The sequence below is a fragment of the Cyprinus carpio genome, chromosome A2 (assembly GCF_018340385.1).
Source record: "Cyprinus carpio isolate SPL01 chromosome A2, ASM1834038v1, whole genome shotgun sequence".
NCBI classification, from domain to species: domain Eukaryota; kingdom Metazoa; phylum Chordata; class Actinopteri; order Cypriniformes; family Cyprinidae; genus Cyprinus; species Cyprinus carpio.
In genome coordinates this window covers 27,860,858-27,868,357 of record NC_056573.1, presented here as the reverse complement: position 1 = coordinate 27,868,357, position 7,500 = coordinate 27,860,858, and the positions used below count along the sequence as shown (strand labels likewise).

At 33.7% G+C, this 7,500-nt stretch overlaps 1 pseudogene; it reads right to left on the bottom strand.

The window, feature by feature from the left end:
- Nucleotides 1-7,500, bottom strand: part of LOC109074025 — a 115,473-nt pseudogene that overhangs the window by 94,132 nt on the left and 13,841 nt on the right.

Sequence of the window (7,500 nt, the reverse complement as noted above, 5' to 3'; positions counted from 1 at the left end):
ATAAAGCATCGTAAAGCATCGTAATGCAACAAAGCATTATAAAGCATTGTAATGCAACCTAAAGCTTTGTAACGCTTCATAATGCAACAAAGCATTGTAACGCACTGTAACACAACAAAGCATCATAAAGCATTAAAATGCAACATCAAGCATCATAAAGCTTTGTAACGCATCGTAATGCAACAAAGGATCATAAAGCATTGTAACACATCGTAATGCAACAAAGCATTATAAAGCATTGTAACGCATCGTAATGCAACAAAGCATTATAAAGCATTGTAATGCAACCTAAAGCTTTGTAAGGCTTCATAAAGCAACAAAGCATTGTAAAGCACTGTAATGCAACATAAAGCATCATAAAACATTGTAACGCGGCATAAAGCATTATAACCACATAAAGCATCGTAACGCATCGTAACACAACAAAGCATCATAATGCATTATAATGCAAGCTGAAGCTTTGTAACGCTTCATAATGCAACATAAAACATCCTAAAGCATCGTAATGCAACATAAAGCATCGTTAAGCATCGTAATGCAACAAATGAACATAAAGCATCATAGCACATCATAATGCAATAAAGCTTTGTAAACCAAAATAAAGCATAATAGAGTTATATATAATAAAGCATCATAAAGTCATAACGCAATTGTTAATTTAAGATCTCTGTTTAATTTAAGCAAGTTTGTCACTGTTCTTTCAAACACTGGTTTTGTTCAAAGAAAGGGCAAGATCCAACATTAAAGAGCAAAGTAAAAAATCCTGACAAGCATCTTGTAAAATGTGTGGTGTGATCTGTAATATCAATGCTGTCGCACGTTTATTAATGGGCTCATTAATTTCCTCACCATGGCATCACTATTTGGAGTTTGTCAGCTCTGGTCACTTTCTGCTTTCATCGTATAGAAAAGAGTACATGATGAGTTTTGTTTTCGTGTCGAATCATTGCCAGTTAAAGTCAGAGGTCAGTGATTGGTGTGATTTTGATGTGGCTTTATTATTTGCATCTTCACTCGCTCTGATCGCGCTTGTTACACTGAGAGCGTGGTTGAGTCTTCACACTGTCACTGATAATTTGATCTGCTCTGAAGGTGATTTCACCTCGCGTCTGTCTCGATCTCAGTCATTGACGGTCTGATGGAGGTATTGACGGATGCAGCGGATCGCTCCTCACACTAGTTAACGTAACGCAGCTCTTCTAGCAGGCGGTTTAATGAGATCAGCGGTGCGACCTGTCGAGCTCAATCTGATTTGTTAGACTGATGTGTCGATCTGCTCGTGAAGATCAGGAGGTCGTAGGGTCACGCTTTGATATGAAGGGAAGCGGGTCGTTCCCCGTGAACCCAATCACCAGAGAGATGGTGTTACCATGGCAACCGAGCGCGAGATCAATGCTCATTGTGCTGCTGGAGTCTGTGTTTGGGATGGAGATGAGAGAGAGAGAGAGAGTGTGTGAGGTATTTAGCGTCCGTCCCATCAGCCCTTCATCAGCCGAGAGTCAATGCCAAATCTAATGCTCACTGCCCCTCAAAACAAATTGTTACTTATACAACCACTATCACTTTTTTTTTTCTGAAAGAAATTATAACTTTTATTCATCAAGTACTCATTTAACTGATCTAAAGCGACAGTAAAGACGTCTATGTTACAAAAGATTCTAATTCACACATGGCCATGTTTTAATAAAACAAGGGAATTAACTTTTAATTCATGGCCACAATTTAATTCAAATGAGGAAATAGAAATAGAATTAAATAAAAAAATAGGTGCTTTTGCTTTTGATTTGACTCCAAATCCTCTGCCATCATCTGTCAGTCATTTTTCCTGACACTATTCATGTGATTTGACTGTACGGAGCAGACGCTTTCAGATTAGAATTGTGATCAACTGAAATAAATAGTTTTTATTTCTGTAAAAAAACAAAACAAAAAAAACAGCTGTATAATTCATAATGCTTCATAGCACATCATAAAGTATCATGACACATCGTAACGTATCTCAACGCATCATAAAGTGTTATAATGAATCATTGTGCATAACACATCACGATGCATCGTAATGCATCATAAATCATCGAAATGCATCATAAAGCATCGTAATGCATCATAAAGCATCAAAATGCATCATAAAGCATCAAAATGCATCATGATACATAATAACGCATAATGCATAATAATTCATAATGCATAATCCATAAAGTATTATAATCCATTAAGAAAAATAATAGCTTTTATTTCTATAAATAAGCAAAACAGCGGTATAACGCATTATATTGCATGATGCATCATAATGCATAAAGCACCATAATGCATAACACATCATAGTGCGTAATAATCCATAAAGCATCATCATGCATCATATCACATCATAATGCATTCAGATTAGAATTGTAGCGTCCGTGAACTAAATAGTTTTTATTTCTATAAATAAGCAAAACAGTGGTATAACGCATTATAACGCAAAATGAATCATAATGCATAACGCATCATAAAATATCATGACGTGTCATAACGCATATTAGCGCATCATAAAGCATCATAATGCATAATGTATCACAAAGCATAATGACGCATAATGCATCATAATCCAAAATGCATAATCCATAATGCACTATAACATATCATAATGCACAACGCAAAATAAAGAAGCATAGCACATCATGAAAGTAATATAATGTATCTATATGAATCGTGCATTGAACTCTGTGATGCTCTTAGTGAGAAACAGACCTACATTCACGCTGATTCTCTCTGAAAGTCAAATGAATCGAGAAGATTTGAGGAAGTAAGAGTGAAAGTAAATGCTGACAGAATGATCTCCCGTCTGCTGTGTAACAGGGGTTTTCTCAGTCTTGCTGAAGGTTTGGGTCTAATGTAACACGTTTTCTCTGCGTGATTCATCTGACAGCATATACATTATGACTGACGGATATGGAGAGAGATGAGCTTACAAACAGCCTGCAAAGTGCTGAAGCTGATTCCTCTCTTATTTATTTAATTCCTCCCACCGCTTTAAAATCAAACTTAAAAAAATAAAAGCAGACAAACAGTCAGGAGTGAATTTATCTTCATTAGGGCTGAAGCTCATCTGCTTCCACTCAGCTGCCATTACTGATGATGAACGACATCAGACAGAACCAGAGATGAATGAGAAGAAGAATGACAGATTAAAAAAATAGAGACGGGGAAAAGACAGGAAAGAAAGAAAGATTAAAAACAGAGACAGAAAAAAGAACTAATAGAAAAAAGACAAGAAAGAAAAGAAAAGAAATAAGAAAAAGAATTATTAAGAAAGTTTATATAAATGTATATATTTATATATTTTATTATACATTTTACATGCATATATATATATATATATAAATAAATTAAAATAAAAAAAATAATAGTATTAAAATATAAAAAAGTATAAATAAAAAAAATTTAATGTAAAAAAATTAATACAGTATAAAGCATGAAAGTTATAGTGTGGAAAAGTGTAAGTCTAAAAAGCTTTAAATGTACTATAAAACATCATAATTTATGTATATAGACGTATTGTAGCAGCAGTTTTTGTGTGTAATTTCGGAGCAGCTCTCAAGGTTATCAGAGACTGTATTTTGTCTTGTGCACAGGCAGATTTATTCACTAGTTTAAGCAAAAATGATCAGGAAAAAAAATAAGAAAAAGGATAAAAATAAGAGAGAAAAATAAGGAGTAAGGAAGAAAGAAAAGAATAAACAACAAAAAAAAAGTTTTCATTGATTATAAACTCATTTGTTTGTGTGTGTGAGAGATCAAACCTTGCATCCCATGATGCATCACACCAAGTTTGTCCTCAACGGTTCTCATGAGGAGTCAGGTTTGAGTGAACATTATATGAATATGCTGATTAATGTCAAGTAATTTCTCCCACAAAGGATCATATCAGAGCGAGAACATGAACTTCTGTCGTGATGCTTCAGTGGCAGATGATGCAGTTCATCAGTGAAACATCTGCTCACAGCTGGAGCTTCACATGAGACAGCAGAAACAGACTGATGCTGAATAAACAAGCTCTTACAGGAACGTCCTTCAGATGCTCACAATGAGACGCTTTTCTCCCCGTGACAAAAGACTGGAGCGTTCAGTGTGTCCTCCACAACAATCACTGAACTCCAGCGACCCGGACGACCTCGTGAACAGAACCTCTCTATTCTATCAGACGGACAAACCCTCGCTCCGCACGTGACGACTGCAGAAACAGCATCGCATGAATATCTAGGTCACAAAGATTCAAATACAGCATAAAGCATGAAACTTTTAGGAAAGTTAAAGTATAAATAAGTTTCATTTAAAAAAACAACAACAAAGAAAAAAATACAGCATTAAACATTATGAAAGTTATGGTATAAATAAGTATAATTACAATAAAACATTATATAAGTTATGGCATAAAATAGTGTGCGTTTTATATATATATATATATATATATATATATATATATGGAGACAAATTTATATATAAAATTCTATAAATAACATACTGTATGTTTATACTGTATATACATTTATATATTTATAAATGTATTTATCATTTGCATATGTACATATATATATATAACAAACAGTTTAAAACAATATAAAGTGTAAGTATAAAGGATTTGAAATATAGTATAAAACATTATAAAATTGATAGTATAATAAAGCACAAAGATATATTTAAAAATATATATTTTTAAATTCTTAAAATATACTATAAAATAGAAATTCATTATAAAAATGATGGTATTAAAGATAAAAAAAAGTATATTTGTAAGTAAAACTATAAGAATGAAAAGCTTAACATACACTAAAAATATAAATATAAAAGAAGATTAAAATATAAAATACTACAGTATTAAATATTAAGAAAGTTACAGTATTAAGTATATATATATATCTATATATATATATATATATATATATATATATATATATATATATATATATAATAGAAATATAGTTTCTAATAAAGAACATTATAAAAATGTATAGTATGAAAAATTATACAATAAAAAATATAAATACAGTATAAAACATTATGAATATTATAGTATTAAAAAATACAAAAAGTATATTTATAAGTAAAACTATAAGAATGAAAAGATTAAAATACACAAAAAATATAAATATAAAAAAATAAATAATGCAGTATAAAAATTATGAAAGTTATAGTATGGAAAAATGCAAAAGTTATATTTTTAAAAGCTTAAATTATGCTATAAAACATCATGATATATGTATATCCACACACTGTAGCAGCAGCTCTCAAGGTTATCAGAGATTGTATTGTGTCTTGTGCACAGGCAGATTTATTCACTAGTTTAAAGTAAAAACGGTCAGCGCAGCTTTTATTAAAGCTCTTCGAGAGGAAAAAGCACGCAATCAGAGGAAGCTTTGCATTCAGACGAATGTCTTTGTGCGGCTGACGAAACAATAACGCGCAGAAATGATAAGCCTGCATACCTCCCACAAAATAATTCACTTTCAAGGGTACAACTCATTTTTCTCTGTACGTCTGTGTTTCTTTGTCGCTGGACTTCCATTAAGCTCAACAGAAAGGGAACAAAGACAGGAGAAAAAAACCACGACTCTGACAGAAAAACACTCTTTTCTGCATCTGCCTCTGCACTGAAACACATTTGTTAAAGATGTAAAGTACGACCGACTGACGAAGCTGTCATTACGGAGCCCAAACAGAGCAGTTCGTCAGGCACTACGCTAATGAACGGACTAATGAACAGCTGTTAGTGTTAGTGCAGGTGAGGATAGATGGACATTCAGATGCTTATGGAGGTCGTCCTGTGCACATCAGGCTTTCACACAAAGACGGAGAGATCACTGACATCTAAAATCTAAGATTCTCAGCTGAAACTAATATTCAGACGGAGCAGACTGAAATATTTCTCATGATTACACTCTTAAAAATAATCTGTTTTACCATCATTGAGATACCATCAGAGTTTTTATTAATATTGTGTTTTTAATTAATATTTTATTATAGTTTTTGTTATTTTCCATTTTTGTTTTAATTTTAGTTAAAGTTTTAGTATTTTTAGTATTTATCTTAATATATCTAAGTAGTTTTTAACACACATACAGTTTTATTGTAGTTTTTCTTAACACTTTGAATTGGTTTTTAATTTTAGATGGTATGTGTGCATTTTAATTTTAGTTTACATTTAATTTTAGTAATGTAATATTGTTTGTTTATTGTTAATATTGCCGTTAAGCACATTTTTGTTTTTTTAGTAATATTTAGTTTTAATGTTTATTTTATTTCAAGTAACAAATTTGTGACCCTGGAGCAGAAAACCAGTCATAAGGGTCAATTTTTCTAAATTGATATTTCTACATCATCTGAAAGCTGAATAAATCATCTCTCCATTGATGTGTGGTTTGTTAGGAGGACAATATTTGTCTGAGATACAACTATTTGAAAATCTGGAATCTGAGGGAGCAAAAAAAATCTAAATATTGAGAAAATCATCTTTAAAGTTGTTCAAATGAAGTTCTTAGCAATGCATATTAGTAATCAAAAATTAAGTTTTGATATATTTACAGTAGGAAATTTACAAAATATCTTCATGGAACATGATCTTTACTTAATATCCTAATGATTTTTGGCATAAAAGAAAAATCTATAATTGTGACCCATACAATGTATTGTTGTCTGTATGTAGAGTTTCTTCTGTTATCTCAGCATTTATCAGAAACAACATCCAAGATGATCGCGGTTACCTGCGCATTTGGTGCGGGCTCTCAGCGGCGGCCCCGGGGCCCCGGTCCCTCCCTCCAGGGGCCGCGTCAGCAGCACGCTGATCTCGTACTCCGTGTCGGGGTCCAGATGGCCGATCTTGTGTGAGGTTTTATCGACGGGCTGCAGGTCGTACATGGTGCCGGAGACGGTGCGGTACTCCACCTCGCGGTTGATGATGGGCCCGTCTCCGTTGATGGAGTTCGCATTGAGCTGGATCCAGAGGTACGTGGCCCCGACCGCCATGAGCTGAGGAGGAGCGATGGGAACCGGCGGCTCTGAGAGAACAGACAGGGCATTTAACATCAATAACAGTGGAATTACAACAAAACATCAGCCGTTTAAACTCCAAACCAAGAGTCCATAATCCATAATAACACTTGCTCCAGTGAAAAAGTGCATCTCCTGTTGTCTCTCACATCAAAATCCAGACACATATTTGTTTAGAGCTGTTTAAACGCTGCTTGATCTGTGCAGATTTCTCACCAGAACACTTTTTCACTGGAGGAAGAGTTATTATGGATTATGGACTCTATGTATTTGAGTTAAAAACGTCTTAATGCTGGATGTGTTTCATCTTTTGTCTTCTCCAGATGTTCACTGATGGACTGAAGGTGCTGTGGATTACTTGTGGATTATTGTGATGTTTTCATCAGCTGTTTTGGACTCTCATTCTGACGGCACCCATTCACTGCAGAGCATCCATTGCTGAGACACTGATGCAGTGCTACATTTCTACAAACC